This window comes from Giraffa tippelskirchi, chromosome 7 (genome assembly GCF_054371585.1).
Source record: "Giraffa tippelskirchi isolate mGirTip1 chromosome 7, T2T-mGirTip1v1.2.pri, whole genome shotgun sequence".
In the NCBI taxonomy this organism is placed as follows: Eukaryota; Metazoa; Chordata; class Mammalia; order Artiodactyla; family Giraffidae; genus Giraffa; species Giraffa tippelskirchi.
The window spans coordinates 124,240,524-124,267,705 of NC_137281.1; the positions used below are offsets into that span (position 1 = coordinate 124,240,524).

Here is a 27,182-nt window from a genome sequence, read left to right on the forward strand (position 1 = left end):
CAGATTTTTAAACTCTCTGACTTGCGGATTTGAATATAGGGATCTAAAGAGTTTAAAAGATCAATGGAGGAGCTAGTGAAATTGATTTTTAGTAATGAATTTTATTTCATAAATTCATGTGTTATTTAGAAAATTGAAGCAGAAGGACCAAATATAGTATATTCTCTACTACTCCACATGTCCCCCCAGACAGTTATCTCTGGTACTGTCACAAAGACAAAATCTTCTTCAAAAGAATTTAAGAGAGTTTTTCTCTATTGTTAATAAAATCTAGTGTTGGTTTAAATAAAAGGCTAGAGGAAAAAGTAAGAAAATGCATCATTTGTCTTGTGGCTATTTTACAAGTTCTAATTTCTCTTTCAGGTATTACGGGCATCTCAAACTTAGTATAGTCAATACAGAAATCTTGATTCCCACACTCAGCATCCCATTTATTACCCCATGGTCTTCAGTTTAGTAAGTCACCCTGTACCCAGTGCCAAATCAAGCTAGGTCATTCTTCATTCTCTTCTTTCTCAGACCCTCCCATATCTCCATCCACATACAATTCATCTGCAAGTTCTAGTAACTCAGTCCAAAACCTATATTACAGGGCTGCAATCAAGGAGTTGCTGGGCTATGTTCTTATTTAGGGGCTCAACTGAAACAAATCTGACTTCAAGTTTATTCAAGTCATTGGCAGAATTAATTTCCTTACAGATGTTTGACTGAGGGAACTGGATTTTTGCTGGAAGTTGTCTAAAGACTGCTCTCAGGTCACTGTGGCCACCAGAAGTTCCTAGAAGCTGTCTATTTGTCATTTCCACATGGGTTTCTCCAACTTATCCACTTACTCCATCAAGCCTCTTATGAGTCTCTGGCTTGAGTCTGATAAGACAGAGTTTTATATATTGCAACATTATGATAAGCATTGTACCCTATCTCTTTGTCATATAGCATAACCTAATTACAGGACTGACAAACCATCACCTTTACCATATTTAATTGGTTAGAAACAAGTCACAGGTTCCACCTACACTCAAGGGGTGGAGATTACACAGTCTTGAACACAAGAAGATGGGAATTATTGGGGCTTACTTTAAGGTCTTCCTGTCAGATTATAGCTGACATTATTTATTACAGTTTTTAAATAGTATTCTTGGCTCATATTCTTACTATTTCCTTTCTTTTGCTTACTTTGGTTTAAATTGCTTTTGTCTCTGCTAGTTTCTTTAGGTTAAAGCCTAGGCCATTTATTTGAGACCATTAGTCTTTCCTAATAAAGGGGGTTATTGCTATAAATCGACCTCTAATTACTGTGAAAACAGCATTTTACAGATTTTTATTTGTCATGTTTTTCTTTTCATTAAGTTCAAAAACATCCTGATTTCCATTTTGATCTCTTCTTTGATACACAAGTTAACTAGTAGTGTGCTAGTTAGTTCCCAAATACTTGGGAATTTTCCAGTTATCTTTCTGTTATTGATTTCTAAGTTAATTCCCTTGTGGTCAGGGAATATACTTTAAATATCTAGAGTCTTTTTTAAATTCAAAAGACCTGTTTCATGGTCAGAATATTGTCTATCTTGGTAAATGTTCCATGAGCACTTGAAAAACAATATGTATCATTTAATTATTAGATAGAGTCTTCCATAAACATCAATTAGGGCAAATTGGTTGATAGTGTTGTCTTCTATACCTTAATTTAATGTACATTTTCTATTGCTATTGAAAAAGAGGTTGTTGAAATCTCCAACTATGATTGTTGATTTGTCTAATTCTCCTTTTACTATTATACTATCAGTATTTGCTTCATGTATTTGGAATCTTTAAGTGCATAAATATTTAGAATTGTCATGTTCTCTTGATAAATTAACCTCTTTGTCTATGAAATGAGGCACTTTATCCATGGGTCGTATTCTTTCTCTGTTATCAATATAGCCACTCTGTTTTCTTTTATTAATAAATTATCAATAAATTTATTCATAAATAGTGCTATCATGGTATAATTTCTTCTATCATTTTGTTGTTCAGTCCCTCAGTTGTGTCCCACTCTTTGCAGCCCCATGGACTTCAGCATGGGGTTACTTACCCTGTTCCTTACCATCTCCCAGAACTTGCTCAAACTCATGTCCATTGAGTCAGTGATGTCATTCAACCATATCATCCTTTGTTGTCCCCTTTTCCTCCTGTCTTCACTCTTTCCCAGCATCAGGTTCTTTCCTAATGAGTTGGCTCTTTGCATCAGGTGGCCAAAGTATTGGAGCTTCAGCTTCAGCATCAGTTCTTCCAGTTAATAACCAGAATTGAGTTCCTTTAGGATTGACTGGTTTGATCTCCTTGCAGTACAAGGGACTCTCAAGAGTCTTCTCCAACACCACAGTTCAAAAGCATCAATCCTTCAGTGCTCAGCCTTCTTTATGGTCCAACTCTCACATCCGTGACTACTGGAAAAACCATAGCTTTGACTATATGGACCTTTGTTGGCAAAGTAATGTCTGTGCTTTTTTGTATCATTTTATTTTTAACCAGTTTTTATATTTTAAGTTAGTAGCTTGTGAGCAACATATCCTGGTTCTTAATTTTTTATTCAGGTCTAAAAAATCTCTCATTTTTAATTGGGTGTTTAAACCATTTCCATTTAGTGTAATTATCGGTATCATTGTATTTAAATCTACCAGGCCATTCTTTTTTTTCATACATGTCTCATCTCTTCTTTATTCATTTTCTCCCTTTGTTACAGATTGAATAGGCCCCTCCCCCTGTCCTGCCCCATTTCAGATGCTGTAGCCTTAACCTACAGTGCGATGGTATTTGTGATTGGGGCCTTCATGAGGCAATTAGAATTAGATTAAGTCATGAGCCTCTTATGACGGGATTAGTGGCCTTATAAGATGAAGAAGAGAGAGTGATCTCCCTCCCTCTCTCCACATGATGTACACACCAAGGAAAGGATATCTAAGGACATAACAAGAATGTGGCCATTTTCAAGTCAGGAGATAGCTCTCAAAAGGAACTAAATCAGCTGACACTTTGGTTTTGAACTTCTCAGCTTTTAGAACGGTGAGAAGTAAATTTGTGTTGTTTAAGGTACAGGTCTATGGTACTTTGTTATGGAATTCTAAGCAGACTAAGACGTCTTTTTATTTCTGCCTTCTTTTGAGTTAGTGGAATGCATTTTTAAATTATTCTATTTTATATATTTTGTTGGCTTATTAGCTATGTTTCTTTTTTTATACTGGTTGCTCTAAAGCTAACACTGTACATACATCTTTGATATAGTATCATTTACTTCAAGTAATATTATGTCACTTCATGTAGAATATAAGACCATTACAACTTATACATCCATTTCTCCTCTCCCAATTTTTACTATTTTGTCATACATTTTACTACTATATAAATAATAAATCCCCTCAATATGCCAACATTATTTAAGTAATCAATTGTATTTTAAAAATAGGAAAAAAAAATGTGTTTTAAAATACTCACATGTTTATCATTTCCAGTGCTTTTCATTCCTTTGTGTAAATTTATATTTCAGATTTTGTTTGTCTGAAACATTTTTTAATTTGGTTTTCATATGTGAGAGATATTTTTGTTGAGTATAGATTCTAGGTTGACAATTTTGCTTTTTTAGTACTCTAAAGATGCCACTCCTCTTTCTTCTGACTTACATTGATTTTAATGAGAAGTCTGCAATCATTCTTATATTTTTATGTCCTTTTTAATGTACTTGATGTACCCATGTATGTACTTTCTCTTTTTTTCCTTTGGTTACTTTTTCTTTACTTTGGTTCTTTTTTCTTTTTGTTACCAGCTTTGGAAATTTGTTTATGAAATGCCTGATGAAGTTTTCTTCTTGTTCTCACTTTGATATTTATTGAAATGGTTTCTTGGATTTCTGGGTTTATATTTTTCAGCAAATTTATAAAGTTTTCATCCTTTATTTCCTCAAATATTTTTTTATGTATCTCTCTCCATATTGAGGACTCCAATAACAAATACATTAGGCTGTTTGAAATTTTTCAATACTTCACTGATGCTCTGTTCATATTTTTAACTTTTCAGTCTTTTATTTCCCTCTGTGTGTTTCATTATGATCATTTTCTACTGCCATGTTTTCAAATTCACTAATCTTTTCTTTTGCAGTGGCCAATGCCACTCTTGTTGTTAACCTCCTAAGTCGTATCTGACTCTGCCAGCCCATGGACTGCAGCACACCAGGTTTCCTTGTCCTTCACTATCTCCCAGAGTTTGCTCAAACTCATGTCCATTGGGTCATTGATGCTATCTAACCATCTCATCCTCTGTCATCCCCTTCTTCTCCTGCCTGCAGTCTTTCCCAGCATCAGGGTCTTTTCCAATGAATTGGCTCTTCACATCAGGTGGCCAAAGTATTGGAGCTTCAGCTTCAGTATCAGTCCTTCTAAAGAATATTCAGGGTTGATAACCTTTAGTATTGGCTGCTTTGATCTCCTTGCTGTCTAAGAGACTATCGAGATTTCTTCAGCACCACAGTTTGAAAGCATCAATTCTTTGGCGCTCAGCCTTCTTTATGTATTTTTAAATCTCAGACAGTTATTTTTTCATATTCATGCCTTATTTCGGTATTTTCAAATATCTTCCAAGTCTCTACTTAACATGCTTTTGCTTTCTTTTACTTTTCTGAAAATATGAAATACATCTATAATATCATTTTAATAGTCTTGTGTGATAACTTTTTCATTGGTGTCATTTCTGAGTCTTTTGTATTGATGTTTTCTTCTAATAATGGGTGTATTATACTTTTTTGCAGTAAACTTTTATTGGATGCTTGACATATGAATTTTATTTGGGGGGATGGTGGATATTTTCATATTCTTTTATATATGTTTGAATTTTGTTCTGTCACTCAAATAAATTACTTGGTAAGTTTTCCAAGCTTTCTTTTTTTATGGCAGACTAGAGCATGCCCTGGTGGCTCAGTGGTAAAGAATCTGCCTACAATGAAGGAAATCAAGAGACACAGGTTCAATCCCTGGGTTGGGAAGATCCCCTGGAGAAAGAAATGGAACCCACTCCAGTATTCCTGCCTGGGAAATCCCATGGACAGAGGAGCTTGGAAGGCTACCGTTCATGGGATCAAAGAAGAGCTGGACATGACTGAGCAAACACACACACACACACACAGACACACACACACACACACACACACACACAGTGTCCTTCAGCTTAAGGCTAATTTTTCAGTGCTATTAAAGCAATACAATTCTAAGTACTTTACCCAAAGCCCTGTTTATTACAAGGATTTTCCACCCTAGCTCTTAGGAACAAAAATTATCACAAGTGTTTTGCGATATCCTGGAACTCTTTTACCTGTCCATTATAAGCTCCTTCTCCAGACATGGTGGTTTCATCACATCCTTCTGGTGAGCAGAATCAAGCAGATGACTTAAGGAGAAAACTTTGGAGATCTCAAAAGTCCTCTCTCTGCAGTGCTTTGTTCTCTCCAATATTCTGTCTACAAATACTAACCTTTTGACCTCCCTGAATTCTCAACTCCATTTCTTCAGTCCAGTGAGAAGTACTGGGATCTGTCTGGGTCCCTTTTCCTGTAAAATCTTAAGGCAGTAAACTGAAACAATTTAGGACTTGCCTCATTTTTTTCCTTTTCGTAAAGCATCACTGTCTTATATTGGCTATTTTCCAATATTTCAAAACTGTTGCTTTGTATATGTTGCCCATTTCTTGTTGTTGAAGGGAGGTGAATAAATGCAGTCTCTGGACCCTCATTCTTAACCAGAAGTGGAAGTGAGCTAGTATCCTTAATCTTTCCATTTTGTGTCATGACCTCCATTAGCAGGCTTGTGAAATCTATGCATTCTTCCCAGAAGGTTATTAAATTCATACAACTAAAGCATAGGATAACAAAATAAACCAATTATCCTGAGACACATTTATCAAAATATTTTTTAAATAATTGCATTATTGTAATATATGTGCTTCTACATTAAAACATTTAAAAATGCTAGCAGCTGGTCCAACAATTTCCAAAATTTGAAGCAGTGTTGAGCATAATTAATATTTTCAGATACCTGCAACAACTGTAAGTGTTATGAAAATATTTTCAATTTCTATTGGTAACAAAATCATAAGAACTGCTAATACTACAGATTTGGATACTGTATTCATAATTGAGGGGATGTTAAACTTCAGTCAGAGGTTAGTGAAAATAAAGACATATATTTTGTTTATCTAGCTTCATGGACTCCTGCCATATCTGTGAACATCATATGGACCCCTCGAGAAGAAATACTGTTGTAGAGAAATTTCTCTGAATCATTGATCTTGGGGATCAAGTCATGGTTCATAGAATTTGCTGCCCCTAACACCTTGGTTTTCCAATCTTGCTGTTAGTTTTAGATCCTTATTTTAAGCGAAGGCCTGAATAACAGTAGAATTAAATGGGATAACAGGACAAACATTTACCATTGTGTTTGGCACCCGATAAGCCCAAGTAAAATAACTAGTAACTATCAGCAGTGTCATTATCATGGGGGGACCATTTTTGTTGGGAGGAGAGACTGAAATTTATATAATATGAGGGCTCTCTTTTAAGGAAAATCAAGTAAGTATTTTCCTTTTGCCAATTTTATGAAAAACTCTTGGTGGCTCAGCAGTAAAGAATCTGCCTGCCAAGCAGGAGACATGGGTTCAATCTCTGGGTTGGGAAGATCCCCTGGTGAAGGAAATGGAAGCTCATTACAGTATTACTGCCTGGGAAATCCCTTTGACAGAGGATCCTGGCAAGCTACAGTCCATGGGGTTGCAAGAGTCAGACATGATTTAGCAACTAAACCACCAACACCATGACTATAAGAACCTGTTATTAGGGTTTTTCCTAGGGCCTCAAAGCTTCCTGGGCAAGCTAGGATTCCTGAAACTTAAACTTCACTAATTTCATGGTAAGTCTGCTTCCAACTGACATTCTCCTCTTCTTCATCTTCATAATTTTTATCACTTATTCATGATGCTAGAGTAACCTCTTTGTCCTTGTGAACACAGAGGTAATGGTATGAGGAAATGTGGAGAGGTGGTGAAGATAGGAGAGGACAGCTACCGGGCCTTGCCTTGATCTTTGGAGCCCCAGCCTGAGTTTTTGACCCCTGGAGGGATTTATTTTCCATGTTCCCAACAACAGATGTATTAGAGTGAACCAGTGACAGACAGCATAGGAAACAGAGGGCCCTGCCTAAGTTATTTCTCACTCTATTTCCACCATCTAGCAAAGTAATAGCACATAGTGGATGTTCCACATAAATGTATCAAAACAATGAATGAATGTTGTTTTTTTTCCTAAGTATCTTTTGGGGAAAAAATTGAAGTAAAAAGGAAGAATGAAAAAAAAAAAAAAACTTAAATCTGGATATTGCTACAAATTTTTTAACTTTTAACCACTGAATCAAATGTTTCTCATGCCAGGATGTAGGGAAGTCAAGTATATTAGGGTGAAGAGGGAAAGTGATGTGTTTAATTTTCTTTAATGCCATTCCAACTGCCCTGCTAACTGCTGTCACCCTTGCTCTAATTATGCTTTCCTATCCTTTTTTGGGCTTCCCAGGTGGTGCTAGAGGTAAAGTACCTGCTTGCTAACGCATGAGACATAAGACACATGGGTTCAAGCCCTAGGTCGGGAAGATCCCCTGGAGGAGAGCATGGCAACCCACTCTAGTATACTTGCCTGGAGAATCCCATGGACAGAGAAGCCTGGCGGGCTACAGTCCACGGGGTTGCAAAGTGTTGGACACGACTGAAGCGACAGCACACACACACTCTCTACTTCTAGAGTGTTATTTCTACTAATCTCCGGTTCCATCTGAGGTGTCTGTGGATAACTAATGATGATGATAATAAATAACAATAATAATATGAACACTAACATGTATTGAGTGCCGCTATGTGTCAGGCTCTGAGTTGTTCCTTTTTTTAAAATTTTATTAAAAAAAAAAAAAATTGGCCACATGGGCACGTCTGGGCAGCATGCCTGACAAAATTCAGAATCTTAGTTCCTGAAGCGGGATCAAACCCACACCCCCTGCGCTAGAAGGGCAGAGTCTTAACCACTGGACCACCAGGGAAGTCCCTGGGCTGTTTTTTATAGTGTCATCTTAATCAGTCCTTACACAATCCCATGATACAGGTTTTATCATCACCCCCATTTCATAGGTTGGGAAATGATGGCCACAGGTAATGTGTTTAGTGTCACACAACTGATGAGTAGTGGTGTCAAGATACAAACTTAGGCATTTTGACTCCAGAGCCTGTGCTTAAAGGCATTTAGTCACCCCACCACCCTACTGTAGTAGGAATAAAATTCAGAAGTGATTCAATTTTAGAGAGCATCAGCATTTTAGAAAGTGTCACTGTCTAATGAAAAGCCTTCAACAATCAAAGAAATATAAATAAAACGGTGGCATATTAAGCGGCTAAGGTAAACAAAAATCATGTCATATAAACATCAGCATGTCCTGTGTGTAAATAGTGAATAAAAAGCTGCATGTGTGTGAGAGAGAAAGAGAGAGAGAGCATGCAGAAATGGTGAACTCTCTGAAGGCAAAGCCCTCAAAGTCCACCATTACTTTCTTGCTGTTTAGTCTTCACAGTACAACAGGCAGTCCCCATGGGCAGTGATCTTATCTGTTGCCCCAAAATGTGCTTAGTAAAAGGTATTCAATAAACATGAGTGTAATGAAGAAATTAAGCTACATTCAGGGGGGGAAAAAAAAGCTGCTTTAGGGTCTTTAATAGGCAAGAATTCAGTTACCAAAACTAGACCCTAAGATCTTATTATAAAATTCTGAGAAGACAGAGATTCATAGCTTGTGATTCATATTTGAATCTTACTAGCACAGAGCCTAGTATACAGCCACCAGGCTATTTATGATCAGTAAGTACATGAAAAAACAGTACTGTTTTGTTTTTGTTTTTCTTATGGGCTGTACTGCATGAGACATGAAACCTGCACTGTTTAAAACTGTGTGTTCTCCACTGACTGCAGCATAGGCCTTGCATTACTTAGAACATTAGTTGGGCAGCAGTATGCTTTTATTCACTAGTTCTGTAGTCCTATGAAGCAATGGTGGCCACAATCACCAGGACGTCAAGATACTCATGGTCAAAGAGATCAGCAATAGGGAATGAGCTTTACGCAGAGCATGGCTCTCTGAGTCTCATCTCAGAAGGGCTCCTGTTTCCAACAGATGTCTATTTGGGATTTCTCGACCTGTGGCTTCATCTTCAACAGCTTTCAAACTTGTGTGTGGAGTGTCAGTCTGGGCCACAGGATGAGACTTAACGTAGGTTCTTGATCCACCCACTCCCATGCCACCTTTTTGAAAAGAGTTGTTAGAAGTGGTTCCTGTGATAAAGCAAGATTTTTTAAATAGATCAAACCAGTGACATTTGATTCTGCCTCTTTGTGGAGTCGGGCTATTTGTTTTAGCTCATGGAATAAAACTGAAAATTCACAGACATGCTGTTGTTACTACTTAAAATTCCACTCTATCCTGAACATGAAATACAGATAGACCCTAAGTACCACTCCCAGGTCTTTCCTCTCAGTAGGATACAAAGCTTTTGTACACATAATGAACTCAGACATTTTAATAGCCGATTTGTACCCTTCAGGCCGCTGTTGTCATAACCTCTACAGACTCACTGTGGATTATTATGTGGGGCTTATCACTGTTGATTTACTTTTTTCATATCTGTTCCTAAAGCAATAGATATTGTCACTTCCGTTTAAAACACATTTATTGAAATGGTGCTTTTTTCTAAAGGGCACTTAAGTCATTTTTATTTAAAATGAATGAATTAAATTTATCTTCTTCATTTGCTTCTACATGACCTTTTGGGAACTTGGAAATTAAATTTTCTCCTAATATTTTACTTTCCAACTTGGCAAACATTGGAGTTGTTTCAGATCCTGAACAAAGTTGAAAAAGCACAGATTTCTTTTCAAAAACCAAATTTGAAAAAAATGATAATGATTCTCTGGAAATTTATTTGCTATGGTTGAGCTTTACTTTTTCTTTTTAAATGAATTACAAAGAAGAGAGTAACGTTTAAGAAATAATGAGATCATAAAAATCAACTAAAACAGAAAGCATCCATAGGGGTGATTTCAACTGTAAATATTTTCACTTAAAAATATAAACAAGTTCACATTGTTATTTAATAAATATTATTATTTGATGTTGATAAACATAATAAATCAACTGAACAGAAATTGAAATATACATTTTTTGAGTAGACCAAATTAATACTTTACTAGTGGTAATGGCACTAAATAAAGATCTCCCAAATATGCCAAAATGAAGAAACAGATCAAACAATTTTTTATTTATAACTTAAAATACTTGTTAATGCTGGCTTACATAACCATGTAATAAAAGTATTCCTGAAGCTTTAGGAAATATTTTTTAAAACTGCCCTATTAAAATTCAATAATAGAGCTTCCTTTTTGTTAAAAAGATCAGTATTTTTTAAATGAAAAAAGAAACAATTATCTTTTTAGAAGAAAAGATTGTTATTAGCTAATTGCACACTATAAAAACAGATTGCATCTAGTGTTATAATTTGTGGAGGTATCTCCATATACATATCTGGAAGAGGTAGATAAAACAAATATTATTTATTCCTACATTTAAAGATATAAAGTAGAGCTCAGAGAAATTAAGTAACTTTCCCAAAACACATAGGTTAATTGCCAAAGCTGGGGCTTAACTGCAAGTCATCGGCCTTTCTTTGAATCCACTCTTTGGTTACTCAAGAAACATACCCTTCTTCAATTTCTGCAAAAGCAATGAAGACAATTTTCCATGTGATTGAGTGATACTGAAGGACTTCTTTCATTTGTCTCATCATTATTATTAGTGACTGGCATTTTTTAGTGTAGTGCTCACAGCTACGGAGAACTCAAGGAAGAGTGAAAAGGGCAAGTTGTGGGCTGGGCCCTAAGGAATTGAGAGGCTCACAGGGGTGCAAGCCAGGAAAGGAAGCAGTGGACATACTTAGACAGAAGATCTAAGTATGCACAAAACAAAGGTACCAGTTCTAAGTACCAGTGGCTTTCACAAAAAGAAGTGATCAGCTGGGAACCCAGGTGAACAAGAAACAATCCAATTTTTGGTTTTTGTTTTAAGTCAACTATACTGATGTATAATTTGCATATAATAAAATGTATCCACTTTCAGTGTGCTGTTCAGTGACACAATCAAGAGCATTTTAATCACCCTTAAAATCCCCTCCAGCTTTTCTGCAGTCAATCCCTCCTCCTACCCATGGCTCATACAACCACCCTACCTCGGCTGATCTAGTAAGATTTTTAAAATTTGGAAAGAGAAGAAGGTAATGGAAATAGCAAGAAAAAAGGGAAGACTGAAATTAGATGAAATTTCCCAATTGTTAGAAATCCAGGTTACAGGTCTAAGTAAAATTTCCAAGCAAGGAAGGAAAAATGAGTTGGGTTTGTAGGGAAGGGAAAGGAGGAGCCACCTGCTCTCCCATGTAAACCTCCTCCGTTCCAACAGTCATTTCTTGGTCTCCTTGTGCCATTATCAACCTCAGGCCCATACACTGCTTACATTTATACGAGGAAAATGACATCTGCAGAATTCTGCTGTACTGGGAAGCTGCAAACCTATACCTCCAATCACCATCCCATCCCAGATAGCTACAAACCCTAACCAAGATTCTACTAGAGTAGTTCTTAAACTTCTGGGGGATCACAGACATCCTTGAGGAAGCTTTTGATTCTCTCCCTAATAACATGCACCCAAAACCAATTCTGCATTCCATTTCAGGTGGTCCACAGGGCCCCCAGAATCCGTCCTTGGTATCCAAAGAATGTCCTTGGTGTTCAGAGTAAAACCCTCCCATAACCTTGTGTTTTTCTGCATCTTCCTGCACAGGACATACCAGGGAGAAATATCTCAACCTGTGCAAAAGGGACCAGGAGAGCCGCTGCATCATGTTCTACATTAGTACTTTCTCTGCAAAGCATTCTGTATGCTTTTATAACACCTTCCTACTATGTTACACAAGGAAATATGGTTCAGAAAAAAAGATATGAGGGGAAGGGAGCGATGTATGGCCTGTCGAGCAGCAATGCAGTAAAGGATGAAGACCACCTAAGATATTCTAGTGCTGTCTTTAGTCCTGTTTCCCCCCTCCCAATAGCTCTGAGGGGGTATAACGTTGAAGAAGTCACAAACCTCTCTGGGCAGCCCCAATACACTCATATTTCAAATGAGAAGGGACTGGATTGGATACTGTCTATAATTTCTAAGATTTCATATCCCAAAACACCGTCCCTTAAGTCAAACTATCCTTTCCCTTTTATAACTGAAATAAAGTAGGCTGGTGAAAGTCGCTCAGTTGTGTCTGACTCTTTGCAACCCCATGGATTAATACAGTCCATGGAATTCTCCAGGCCAGAATACTGGAGTGAGTAGCTATTCCCTTCCCCAGGGGATCTTCCCAACCCAGAGATCGAACCCAGGACTCGCTCATTGCAGGCAGATTCTTTACCAGCTGAGTCATCAGGGAAACCCAAGAATACTGGAATGGGTAGCCTATCCCTTCTCCAGGGGATCTTCCTGACCCAGGATTTGAACTAGAGTCTCCTGCATGGCAGGCAGATTCCAGCTGAGCTACGAGGGAAACCCCTTGAAGTCACCATATAAGATATTCTGCATACACACCTGAAAATCAGGACATTTGAAAAGCCCATAAAACTGAGAAGTTAGCTGGCATGGCCAGGAGGAACCAGTTCCTGAGAAGAGAATCCTGTACCTTTAACCCCTTCCTCGGGGGCTCACAGAAAAGCAGTTCCCTGCTTTAGGAACCAACTGACTATAACACACTAACAAGGTGTCATTGACAAGTACAGTGACCATCATACTGGGGTGGGTGGTGGGAGCTATGAGAGGAGCATCATACCCAATATCATCTAGCACATCCTAGGGAATCAATAAATAACCATGGCTTGAATGAATACATGAAGAGAGGGAAATTCTGTTTCCTCTGTTTCCTAGGCAGGGAATGAATGAGTTAGATATTTTGGTTTATTTTAACAAGGGTTATCTGATTTATTAAACATGTATTTAAGGTAAGTTTACCTTGGAAGGATCTTAGCCTGTGCACTGGGTACCAAAGGTGTTCTCTTTGCTTCATTTCTAATCCTATTTTTAAAAAGACAATTAAAACGGTGCCGAACGGTCCCTAGAGGTGAGCCACTCTCAAAACAGCTTTCTCTGGCTTCATAGTTGTGGAAATTGTGTTGTTTCTGGGAGTTTCACTAATTCTTTGTAACATTTTAAAACAAGTACTCTGGGATAGCTAAACATAGAACTTGCCAACTAAATATGCATTTAGAGACTTTTAATACATATTATAAATATATATTTAGGGATTTTCTTACAATGAATAAAGGGCTTTATAATAACTCCTTTGGAAGGATTGTGCTCAATTGCATTATATGTTCAGTCTCTTAAAAAATTCATGATATTTTCCTGATAGACCAGGATGTCTGATAAGAGATGATAATGAGACACTGTCAGTGAGCCATGGAGAATCTCAAATTCCACATATGATGTGAAGCCTCATTCTTCACAAAGACAAAGTATGTGAGGAGAAGCTCAGGATACTTTGTTTTTCCTTATAAATAATGCAGTACAGTTGCTCACATGTCAGCCCATAAATGGGCAAACACAATCTTCATGAACTGGGTCATCCAGGTTCAAAGCAATTTGTGAAAGAAAGGTTTTCCTACAGTTCTAAGTAGGACATGGGATCCTCTTTTAAATGTAGATGGATGACCGTACCAGATCTCTGCATCAGATTCTTCAGCCCCTTCCTCAGTCAGATCCTTTTGGCTACACACACATACACCTTACTATTGTCTAGACAATGGACATCAGCATTTTTGATCATATGATCCATTAATAAAATATGCTTTAAAGTATTTTATTCCAGTATACATAGTGGAATAAAATATACTGGAGTAAAATACTTCATAAAGTATATATATTTAATATAAGTAAAGCTTAATTTATGTCTTATTTTTAAGCAACATGTGAATACATAGTGCTAACATTTTTTTCCACATGTCAATAAATCACCAGGCTCCTGGTTTGGGAGAAGCCAGCCCAGATTGGAAAGCGTGCTCACTCACTGGATCCTGTCTAGGATTTTTCTTTGCTTCCCAATGCTTTCTTCAAAATATGCACAGAAGGTAGTCAAAACCTGCAGTCATGGCAGCATGCAGCAGCAACTGTCTCTGACAACAAGTGAAGGGACAGAGGGTGAGTTTTCATGTTTCTTTGCTAGAATGAGATTCTGAATGGATAAAGCACCATGACCCCTAGAAAGGTTTGGACAGAGTGGAAGGGTGGAGATGATTTGTCACGTCCTCCAATGACTGAGTCACTGGCAGGGTCTGCTCTAGAACAAAGCTGAAGACTCCAGTCCTCTCCCTGGAGGAAGGTATCAACCTCAGTGGCTTCTACAGGCAGAATAGGTCCCTTCACCACAAGCATCCTTTTGTGAACTGAGCAAAATGCCAAAGCAGGGCTCTTTCTTCAGCCCTATTTGCTTCTTTCTCTTCCCCTCTCTGGTCACCAAATTAAGTCCCCATGGCCCTCATTTCTTTCTCCAGTGAAGCCCTGCTACCAGGAAATACAGTGATAAATAGATCCATCCATCCTTTCATGTGACAAATGTTATTGAGCTCCATCAATATGCCAGGCTGAGAAACTGATTGATCAGGCATTATTCTATGGAGGGCTATCTCCTTAAAGAGTGTGCCCTATTATTAAGGGTTCAGGTGCCAGCAGCCAGAATCTCTAAAAACTGCCAAGGCCATGCCATAGGCAACAGAGGCCTCCCAGCACAGCCTGCATTGCAGCCTGGCCCATCAGCTGAGCTCAGATCATACTAAGCCTATTTTTCTGGAAAACAGCCAGCTCTTCTTCATTCAGCTGTCACACAGACATGAAAAAAGGTCCTGGCTCAGGATTCATGATACACTGGGTTTTTGTCCTGGGTTGAGGATATGTTTAAAAAAGTACAGAACTGTAGGAGGGGGTAGGTGAGTAGAGAGCACATACCGTCAGCAAGGCAAGCTTCATGAAGCAAATGTTAGTGCCTCTATGACAAGGGTAGCTTCTGTGTCCTTCAATCAGTTCAGTTTAGTTGCTCAGTCGTGCCCGACTCTTCGTGACAGAAATGGAGACCTGGGTGTTTGTTCAGTACAGTTGCAGCATAGGGTATCTGTGGTGATATGGCAGGAGAAAAAGGCCAGGCATTTAGGCAAGGAAAAGACAATGGAAAAGCCTTCTGTGTCATGCTGTGATTTCTGGGCTTTATCCTGCATGCAAGTAGAAATTACTGAAGGTTTTTAAGAAGGTAAATGTATTTTAGAATGGACTAGGCCTGTTGAACCCCTTATCACTTTGCTTAGTATTTCTAAACAGGAGTTCTCAAAATCACTACAACACACATTATATATGATATTCTCAGTCACAGCATGCTTCCATGGAACATTGTTATAAATAAGCTAGGGATGTTACATTTAATTCAACACACTAGCTGTAACTCCATAGCTCTCTCTCTTTCAGAAGGAAGCTTGTTGGATTACAAGCAAAGGAGGATGGATTTATTTATAAAGATAATATTGAAAAGAAAAATGAACCATGTGCGAGGTTCATTACTAAATTACGTATGAGTAACTAAACACCTGATCTACAACAGATTGGGGCTTGCCAGTGAGTTATGACAGTAAGTGACCACTACTGTCTTAAACAGATATTTACATTAGTAGTTTCTATCTTACAAATGCCTAAACACCCACTTTGCTAACTGAAGAATTGAAATGTATGCATAATTTATCAATATAGTATGTACATATAACTTGGCAATGCAATTACAGATTATAAGAATATGTATACTGGGACTTCCCTGGAAGTCCAGTGGTTATTGGGACTCTGCACTTCCAATGCAGAGGGGCAGAGGTTCAGTCCCTGGTTGGGAAGATTCCACATGCCATGTGGCCTCATCAAAAAAATTTAAAAAAAAAGAAAAGAATAAATACACTAAGAAAAATACACTCAAGTTCATCCCTGGGACCCATAAAGAATGACGAATCCCAGGAACACCCTCAGTGGTGCAGGCTGGCAGTCCCAAGGGCTAGGGGCTCTTTCTCTTGGATACCCCCACGAGTCAAAGAGGAGTCCTTCCTCTCCTGGAAATGATTAGTGCCTCTCTGTTCCACCAAGCATGGGGACAGGCTGTTAGGGAAGAGACCAGCAAGGCTGATCACTCCACTTGGCAAGGCTGAGTGGCGAGTGTGAGAAGCAGAGGGTGGATGAGGAATGGAGGAAATTTCCATGTAGGAAAGAAAACAGTTGTGCACACCTATTTATTTTCTCTTGCACAAAGATCACCTATTTTCCTCTAGGAGAAGGGTAGAGGAAGGTAATCACCATGCATTCTTTGTGAACCAAAATACTTTTATGTTTAACACTTATCTGTAACCAAGTATAAACCGTGTTGCTAGAGCATTCTTTATATAACTTGTGTCAGAGTGAGCCATCTCACCCTTTGAACATAACCTTTTGAAAATGATATTGTCACATATATGGAGCTTGAATGGGGGAAATGAACATAAGATGAGGGGAAGGAGACCAGGCCTTGATTTCTGAAATGTCATGGTTTTCTCTGTTGTTGTTGTTTTAAGTTGTAAATTTGAATCAGAATAGTAAAAATGAAAAACTGAAAAAATAACCCTCTTACTAAACTGGAAATAATCTAAGCATCCTACAAAAGGGAAATGGCTCAATAATGGCACATAGAATAAAGGAATATTATGCTACTAAATTTAAGCTACTAAATTAGTACTAAAGAAATTACCACACTAAATTAACAAGTATAGAATACAAATGGGTAAATATCATAGTTACCAATATGTAAAACAGATGCAAGAATGGATACATCTTGAACAGATAGGGACATGAAAGAGCTGACATGTTATTGTGGTGGGAAGATGACTGAGTTTTACTTACTTTCTCTTTTTCCTATTTTCCACAAGTTTTTTTTGATGACAGTATTACAAGATAATGATAATATGACCATAGCACAACATAAAAATTAAAATATTTTTAAAATCTGAGATATAAATATGAATTTTGTCTGGTGTATGGTAATCTTTTATTTCTCCCCAAAAATGAACTGGTCCAGCTCATTCTGGAAGAAACTGAATATCTACTCCATCATCTCTGTGATGGCATGTACTTGTAACACTTAAAGCACTAAGAGTGAAGAAGCAGTCTTCCAACCTTGACAGCTTATCCTGATGTCATGGGAATTATCTTAGTTTAGTTAAAGGAAATCAGCTAACTCTACCCTCTCAGCTATTCTTCACTCACCACTACTGAAGACTTATATATTCCACCTCCACTGACAAGCCACCCTTACTCATTCTAGCTAACATGAATCTTCTCCATTTTGAACATCCACAGCCTAAGTATCAATACTACTTATTTGGGGGTCATAATTTGTATTGTTAGTAATTCTACATGTGTGCACATGTGTATGTGTATTAATTATAAATTCCATGAGAGTTTGTTATTCTCCTGCATATAGCAAACAAGTATGGGGGAAAGGTCCAAGATACAGTCATTGGTGAGAAAGACAACAGCACACTCAGTCACATCTCAGCCAGATGCAGATCATAACCAAAACGGGGGTTGTGGACATCTCTGAAAAGTAAGTGAGCCTCTACTCTGTTCTCTGCATCTATGTGTTTGTTTGCATGTGGTCTGTTTTGGTTTGGGGTGGTGGGGAGAGTGAAATGGGTAAAGGGGATCAAAGATATGATGACAGGTGGACACAAACTTTTTGATGGTGAGCACACTGTAGGGTATACAGAAGTATAAACGTAACTTTGTATACATAAAACCTATATGCGTTATAAACCAATGTTACCTCAATAAAAAAATAAGCTAAAGGTAAGTAAGCCTCTAGCTGGGTTTTGACCACATCCCAAGATGCTGATTATCTTCTAGGTCATCTATTTGTTTATCATCTTTATTTACTTTTTTTGTACTCACTTTTATCTAGAAACTGGGCTATTAATAAATATAATGTTCCTAGATATTCTGAGAAGACAAATTTCCATAACAGGTGGCCATAACTAATTAATTTCCTAAACTACCTAAATGTGCAAATATATCCCTTTACCTTCAAAAAGCTGCAGGACTTCCAAAATTGCTAAATGAATTTTTCCTTAAGGTTTTAACAACAATAAAAATTTAACATAAATGTCAATATTTTTCCAGTGTCTTTAATTATTTAGCACTGCAAAAAATACCCAAAATTTGGAGGTTTAAAACAATAACAATTCTATTATCTCCCATGAACTTGAGACGGGCTCAGCTGGGTGGTTTGGCTTGGTCTCTGTGAGGCTGCAGTCGGATGGTGATTGGAGCTGAGACAGCAGGTGCTAGCTAGAAACTGGTTGGTCATCTTTCTGTTCATGGAGTCTCAGGACTTCTCCATGTGGTCACTCCACCTGGGCTAGTTTGGGTTTTTTCATAGCATGGTAGTTTTAGAGCCAGACTGTTTGAATGGCAGCCAAAGGCTTTAAAGGAATTACTTCCACTGAGCTAGGTGAAAACTACATTGTCTTTTAAAACTTGGCTTAAAAGGTCATTTTAACTGTTCTTTCTTGGCCAACACGGTCATGACAGCTTGCCAAGTTTCAAGGGGAGGGGGTACAACACAGACCCCATCTCTCAATGGGAGGAATGTTAGGATGGGAGATACAGTTGTGACCATCTCTGGAAATACCATCTGTCACAAGGAGACATATCTGTCAATGTATTCCATGCAATTAGCAACATTTTCATTTGCTAAATTGTAATGCAGTTTTCTATCATCACTGGCAGAAGAAAGCTAATTTTCTAGTGAGTAAACTCTTTTGTAAAAATCTGAAACTATACCTGGTTAGCAAAGGATTATCCTTCCTGTTTCAGTTTTGGAAAATGCTATTTGGTACACACACGAAAGGCTTAGAGGAAAGGGACAATAAACAATAACTCTAGTCAATTCGGAATTCTTAGAGATTTATAGGTTTTGCAGTTCTTCTGTATAGAAGCAGGGTTTTCCCTATTTCATAGCAAAGCTTTTTGTATACAAAGAATCAACACCCAGAAAAGGTTGGCTTTGTCATGTTGCAGCACAGGACCAAAACAAAGGTACTGTTAGTCTTGGCACTTCTAATCTAGCTGATAACAGTACTGTAGACTTATATAGCACTTTCTGCCCTAAAAGGTGGTTAAAACAATGTCAACTTGTAATATGTAAAACTATAAACTTTTCGTAGCACTTCCACAGATTTCCTCATAATCTACAGGTAGGTTTACTCTCATTTGAATGATAAGAAATGGGAGAGGCACGTGGAGACCAAGTGGCACAGGTCATATGGCTGGTGGCAGAAAGCAGAAACAGGAATTCAGGACCAACAAATGCAGGCGAGGACTTCTTCCTGGTCAGGACTGTGGGGTAGGATAAGTGAAAAATTTTCTATGGCTAGAGAGACATAGCCATAGAGACATAAAGAGACACAGTTGAGGTGACTGAGTCTCCCTTTCCTGTACGTCATAAAGAGTATCCTTTGAAAGTATGACAGTGTGACTATAGCTCACTCCTCTCAAAGGATGAGGAAGGGGAGGGGAAATCTTGGGGTTCTAAGACTATCAAAAAGACTGTCACAAACCTTGAAAACATTGTTGATTCTCAGAATTTGATGTGCATAATATACAGAGTGTTATTAACTGGTTTTAACCAAACTTCAGTGGAACTATTGTGTATTGTGAATACAGGGTTTGCCAGTCATTCAGAATCTTTTTCCAAACTATTTACTCCAATTGTAATATACTGAATGTAATTAGGGAGAATTTTAGCTGCTTTCAAAATGTTAGAAATTATACATGATGAGAAAGGTGTGTAAACTAGATAGAAAGTGCTCATAGTCTATTGGTTAAAAACTTGGCTAATTATTTAGTTATACAAATATCAATAAAAACTAAGGAATTTGGGGTCATAAGTGATCTCTCAGTGTAGAGATGTGGCTGCCCCACTCCTGTACTCCCTCGCAACCAAAGGGGTCATACAGAAATCAGCCTTAGACAGGCTACAAATGCTTTCTCTGATTTATTCTTTGAATTGAAAGGTTTTGTATAAACAGATATTCCTAATATATCAGAATTTGGAATATATTCAAGTCAACCCTCTTAAAAAATAAAGTGTATTAGCTATGATTCTATAAAACTTTTCAGTACATGGAATCTCCGAAGGCCAGTTTTATCCAGTCAACTGGGATCTGCTGTTGCCAAAAACCATGCAACATCTAAAGCTGAAAAAACAGCTGTGCATTTTGAAACTCCTGCCCATAAACATTTAAAAGACAAACAGTACATCAAGCTATCATACAAATGACATTGTGTCTACATTCTTTTAAAGGAATAAACATATCATTTATCTTGCTTGTTACAACAAGAACATTCCATTTTGTCTTTGCCTTGGTCATTTCTCACTATACCTTCTTCCCACCTTCCCCATTTGTATCACAATTTCTTTTTTTTTTTTCCTTTTATTTCAGATTTTTGGTTCACTCTAGTTTCTTCCCAGCATTATTTGCTTGGTATTTCCCTTCTCTGTTTAACTTGTCTTTCACTTCCCTGATCATTATTTTTTCATTAAATGTTGACATATTTGGGGATTAGACATAATTGACTGGGAAACAGAGACATCTGTCTTGAAGAATATGTGACCAACTTAGATGGTATCACTCACTTATACATAAGACCAAAATAGACTCCTGAAGAGATGCAAAATAGTATGATGTAAGGAGAGTGTCTGGGCTTCCTGAGTGGCACTAGGCACAGGAACCTGCCTGCCAATTCTGGAGATTCAGGAAGCCTTAGGTTTGATCCCTGGGCTGGGAAGATCCCCTGGAAGTGGGCATGGCAACTCATTCTAGTATTCTTGCCTGGAGAATCCCATGGACAGAGGGGCCTGGTGGACTGCAGTCCATTGGGTTGCGAAGAGTCGGACATGACTGAAATGACTTAGCATGCACGCACAAGGAGAGTGTCTAAAAGTTAACGGGAAATTATTTATGATTAATCTCACAGTGTAGCGTGAAAAGGTAAATGTCAAGCAGAGTGTCAGAGGATGGTGGCATTTCAAGGGCAAAAGAAAGAATGAGCAAGTAACATACAAGATGACTACAAACAGATAGCCTGGTTGTCATGTTTGGTCTCCTAAAGGTCAAGAAAAGAATTATTAATGTGAGTCCCAACAATAGGTTCTTCTATAGGTTCCACAAAAATTTATCACAATTCTTACTTTCTTTTTCTTTTTATATGCTAAGCTATCTCAATGCATATATTCTAAATTGCCTCCATGTATTCACTAAATTGCCTCCAAGTATTCATCACTCATGTCTTTCATCCCAGACAATCTGGTTACATTTCATTTTGATTAACAAAAAGTCCACAGAGGTCACCAATGAACTGACCTATTTGCCTATTTTGTTCTTGAGCTCAGCCTCTCTTATCTTAGATATCATTCAACACCATCTCCTTGACTTTATCTTTAGAAACATTGTACATTTCTCTTCCTTTCCAATTTGATGCCTGTGAAAGCCATTCTTAAAAAGTGGTTCTCCCATCTTCCTCAAGCATGAATGAATGTTCTCTTCTGAAGTTTAGTTGCACACTGGTACTTTTCCCTTAGTGCTCTGTTCCTTTCCAGGCAACAGTTCCCACAATCCCACCCAATACATGTTTGCATATGACTCTCCCAATGCAATCCTCAGCCCAATATTTCTCATTGGCTATAGCTTGTCATCACACAGATTCTTGCCAATAACAAGTGAAATATAACCACAGCCAAGTTCGTTATAGAATCACTATTCCCAGTTTACAACAAACTCTCCCTTTCATGTCATTTTCTTTGGCTTTACTGATGATGAGGATAATCTCTTGCCTCTCTGTGTCCTTATTCACAGGAGGCCATCTTTAAGTTCTCATTTTCTGTTCTCCATTCTGCCAAGTCTCTATATTTTTATCTTCCTCTTAGGTCTTAGACATGTTTCTTCCTCTTATTTCTGAAATGGCTATCTTCATTCAATCTCTAATAACACATTCACAACTGGTCTAGTATATTGACCACACCCTGGTTTCCATTCCTCCTTTTGTTCTCAAGAGTTCAACTTACATCTGAGCAACTTGCTTTTATGTAACTCTCCAGACTGGTCATAAAGTGTGTGCTCAATAAATGTTGGAGGCTGACATTTCCTGTCACTTGAGACTATATTCTTGGATGCACTATATTTTCCCCTCTTTTTCATTAGTGCTTGGAATGCTTTTTTCAAATGGAACTAGCATCCTTTTTGTATTGAAATTCCTCTTGGCAACTGTGATCTTTCATAAAAAAATTTTTTAGTAGTATCTTGGTGAAGGATTTTTAGAGATTTAAGTGAGCCTGGTTTTTTTGAGACCTCACAGTTACTTTTTATCTGATTTTTATTGTCTGCTGAACTTGGCCTCTAAACCCACAGGGCAGAAATTAGGTATAAAGTGTTCATTCGTGTGAACAGCATCAGCGCTTAGTCAATAACGCACTGTCTACTTTTAGCTCTGCCTTTGCAAAGTGAATGAGAAATCCCACACGGAAAAGCCTATAATGAAAAGATACACCATGGCCAAGAGGATATTGTACAGATCGTATCACCACTTAGGTCACATGATAAATTCTCCCTGCAAAGGAGAGTTCACACATTCAGAAAAGAAAGTACAGCCAAAATTGTAGTGTTGGCACAGCTCAGACCCAAATCTATCAGTTGTTTCTAGTAACTATATAAACAGAAGCACAGAATCTTGAGCAGCTTATAATTAAAGACGTCTAAAGAACTGATCTGTATAAATACAGAAACTGTAAGTGTTCAGTTTATATAGGCTTTTTTAAATAGGAGTGTTCTGACTCACAAACATTATTAAATATGTACACAAACTACTCACTACATAGCTATTATTTGATTACAAAAATAAAACATTGCTAATGCAATACTTCCCAGAGTACATGTTCAAATTAGTTGGCACAGTGCTCCAATTATAACATGCAAAGAATACAAGGTGATTTCCTTCTTTCATTGGACAGAAATCAGAAATTAAAAATTTTCCAAAGCTCCAGTTCTCAGGTGACTACTTTTCAGCTTCTCTCTTTAAACTGGTAGACTCAGATGTTTTTATTCTCTCCCCTTTGACTCTTTCCTAAAATGTCACTCTCTCTCCACTGACCCACCTCCCCAGGCTCCAGTAGTTTTCCTACTGCACAATATTGCTGGGAGAGAGTCACATATCAAATGCATTCACTAAATATTAATGTACATCTACTGTGTTACAGAAAATGTTGCAGGCATTTGAGATACAACAGTGAGACAAATCAACAAAAATCCTTTCCCACATGGAGTTTACACTCTAGAGGAGGCAAGCTAACAACAATAGAAATGAATGAGACATTTAAGCGGATAAGCAGAATAAGGGACTCGTGGGGTGAAGACAATGGCCAGTGATCAGGGTAGGCCTCATGATGGTGGTATTTGAGCAGACCTAAAGGAGGCAAGAGAATTGGCCATTTGTGGAAATAACATACCTGTTGGAAGAAGAGCAAGTACAAGGGAACTGAGGTAGGAACATGTAAAGAGGGCTTCAGAACACCAAGGAAATCAGTATGGCTGGAGCTCCATGAGCAAGGAGGTAGGAGATTTTATGAGAGGAGAGGAGAGATATAAGAAAGAGTTAAATCTTATAGGAACAAATAGGCTGTATAAGGATCTTGGCTTTTACTGTGTGTGAGATGAAAATCTATTATGGCATTTTGAGTAGAGGAATGACAAGGTCTTTACTACATTTTAAAAGATGATTCTCGTTGTAATGCTGAGATAGGTTCTAAGGAATCAAGAGAGAAAGCAGAGAGACCATTCAGAAGGTTAGTGCACTCCAGGGACAGAGGAACGGATGAAGAAGAAATGGTACATATATACAATGGAATATTACTCAGCCATAAAAGGAATGAAGTTGGGTTATTTGAAGCGATGTGGATGGATCTAGTGTCTGTCACACAGAGTGAAGTAAGTTAGAAAGAGAAAAACAAATATGGTATATTAGCACATACCTGTGGAATCTAGAAAAATGGTACAGATGAACCTATTTGTAGGGAAAGAACAGAGTCACAGATGTAGAGAATGGATATGTGGACACAGGAGGGGTGGGGGGCTGGGATGTATTGGGAGATTGGGATTGATATATATATATATACACTACCATGTGTAAAACAGATAGGTGGTGGGAACTTGCTGTATAGTACAGGAGCTCAGCTCAGTGCTTTGTGATGACCTAGATGGGTGGGATGGGGAGGGACTGGGAGGAGGTCCAAGAGGGAGGGGATACATGTACACACATAGCTGAGTCACTTCATTGCACAGCAGAAACTAACACAACATTGTAAAGCAGCTATATTCCAATTTGAAAAAAAGGATGATGAAAGATTGTACCACAGTGGTAGCAATGAAGGTGGTGAGAAAGGGTAGGGTTAAGGATATATTCTGAATATAGAGTCAACAGGATTTTCTGAAAGATTATACGTGAGATGTGAGAGCAGAAAAAATCACAGATTAACTCCAAGATACTTTGGTCTGAGCAACTGACATGGAGAAGACTACAAGTTGAATGAATTTGGTGGGGAAAGACCGGAAATTCACTATAGAATACATGATGCCAGACAATTCATTCACACTATCCAAATTTGTTAGCAGTCATAAATTAGAAGTCCTAAGAATGAAACATCTTTTACAGGCCATCCCCTAACTCATCCCAGATTTTGATAGAAGCTTAAGTCACAACAAGGGCACAGAGTAAGAAAAAGAACTATAGTTGCCTCTTGAGTCAAAGAGATTTTTAGGGTGTTATCTGTGATGGTATCAAAGCAAAGAGTAGAAAGAGTGGAAATGTATTATGTTGTTTGGAAAAAAACAAAAATCAGGCCCAGAGTTTTCATTTTGTCTCACCTAGAAGAATAAAGAAAATTTGTAATTATAGCAAACTGGCTGGATCGTTTGCATTGGGCTCTGACTCATACAAATCAGTGCTGTACAGGTCTCCTGAAGGCAGGTCTTTAGTCAGAGGGAATGAAAGTGATTAAGAGCCAGCCAGTCATCCAGGTTGGTATTCAAGGTGGCAGATCACTTATTTTCCCACTTAACCAACTAGATAGTGCTTAGTTTCTTTGTTAATTTCAGACTGTGAAGGTGGGGAATAATTTAGGATAAAGGAATAGAATTAATATTGTGTAGGAAAATGTGCAAAGGGAAGTCTGTACAACTGATTTTCAGTTGGATTGGAACTGATGATTCAAAAACTTTCCTACATACTTGTAGATAACTAATGATTTTGGCATGCTGATTCATTCAACCATAAACATTTAATATTGCTCCACAGGATCATGGACTGTATTAGTGATAAAAAGCATAGTAAGACAAGACCTTGTCATCAAGATCACTGTATGCCGGAGTCCAGCTCCAGCAGGTCCAGGGGTTCCCTCAGGATGGACGGCGTCGGCGATGCGAATGAGAAGACACAGCGAGTCTCAGTATTTCCAAGTGTCTTCTGACTTTATTGTTTTTAAGACAGCTTTTATATTTTTAGTGGTACATAGGAACAAATGTAAAGTATAGAGTCATACCAAATCAGCTTAATGGGTCAACAGTGTTGACCCTTACTGACATCGTTTGCATATCTTAGTTCATTTTGTTTTCATCATCTTCTGGCCTGGGGGCCTGCTAACATCTTGTGACTCTCCTATTGATAAGGGTTGATCAGTCAGAACACTTTTGTATCAGGCACAGCAGGAAAGAATTCATCAATAGAAAGTTTCAAGGTAAAACTTGTTTTCGGTAATCTATCCTACGCCTTGAGCTTAACAGAAAAGAATGTGGTTCCATAAAGTCGTAGAACAGCAAGCTGAAGGTCAGCTCTAAGTAAGAATCATCGGTTAAATCAACAATTGTCTTATTATTTGTATTAAAGCTAAACTTCTATTTATATAAATCTCTAACTATTATGCTTTCATTATATAGGCTAAATATGTTAAGAGTAAAAACATAGTGAGTAAATATAGACTAAGTAACAGTTTCATAAAGCAATATTTCTTATATTTCCTAACAAGCCTTTTTTACTGCGAAGGGTTTTGTGCCCATAGGGGCTTTCTGTGTGGAGGCTCTCAATGCTGTTTTATTATTAAGGAGCAGTCATGCACATTAGCTCCAAAGGCACAGGTACATTTATTAAACAAACCAATATGTTAGCAAAAGGAATTTAGATCAGCATACTCTATATCCCAGATAATTCCATTTAGGGTGCTACCATTCAGGGGCCCTATCGATTGGGGTTTCAGACTGATCTATTTTAGAAGAGAATCAGGAAAAGCCTTTTGTCTAAGTCACAGAAAATAAGAAGAGGTTTATTATAGCAAGAGTCAGAAAGAGAGATCTCATTTTTAAGGTGAGCACCTTCCGAGAATCCCTGAGGCCTGAGAAGCCGTGCTCAAATCAGTCCTTTTTCATGACTCTGTCATGGGTGGGATCTCGTGAGCTGGCTCCCGGTAACTGTAGGCCTTCCAAGCCTATAAAGAGACTGATGCTGCTGCTGCTAAGTTGCTTCAGTTGTGTCTGACTCTGTGCGACCCCATAGATGGCAGCCCACGAGGCCCCTCTGTCCCTGGGATTCTCCAGGCAAGAATACTGGAGTGGGTTTCCATTTCCTTCTCCAATGCATGCATGCACGCTAAGTAGCTTCAGTCGTATCCGACTCTGTGCAACCCTATGGACAGCAGCCCACGAGGCACCTCTGTCCATGGAATTCTCCAGGCAAGAATACTGGAGTGGGTTGCCATTTCCTTCTCCGATAAGGAGACTAGATGTTCTTCAAAATAATCTGCACGGGCACAGAAAACAATTTGGAATAGCCACGAGAGGGCAATAGGCTAACCAGGTATTTGACTAAGGAACTACTGAAAAGTCCTCTTTTAGGATGAGA

At 38.1% G+C, this 27,182-nt stretch overlaps 1 protein-coding gene across 1 annotated transcript in view; it reads right to left on the reverse strand.

Annotated features, from left to right (window-relative positions):
• Positions 1 to 27,182, reverse strand: part of LOC145513846 (uncharacterized) — a 449,854-nt gene that overhangs the window by 167,513 nt on the left and 255,159 nt on the right. The window contains exon 6 of the mRNA XM_081510793.1: positions 15,132 to 15,294. The gene's annotated coding sequence lies outside the window, so the exon portion shown is untranslated. The remainder of the gene's footprint in view (positions 1 to 15,131; positions 15,295 to 27,182) is intronic.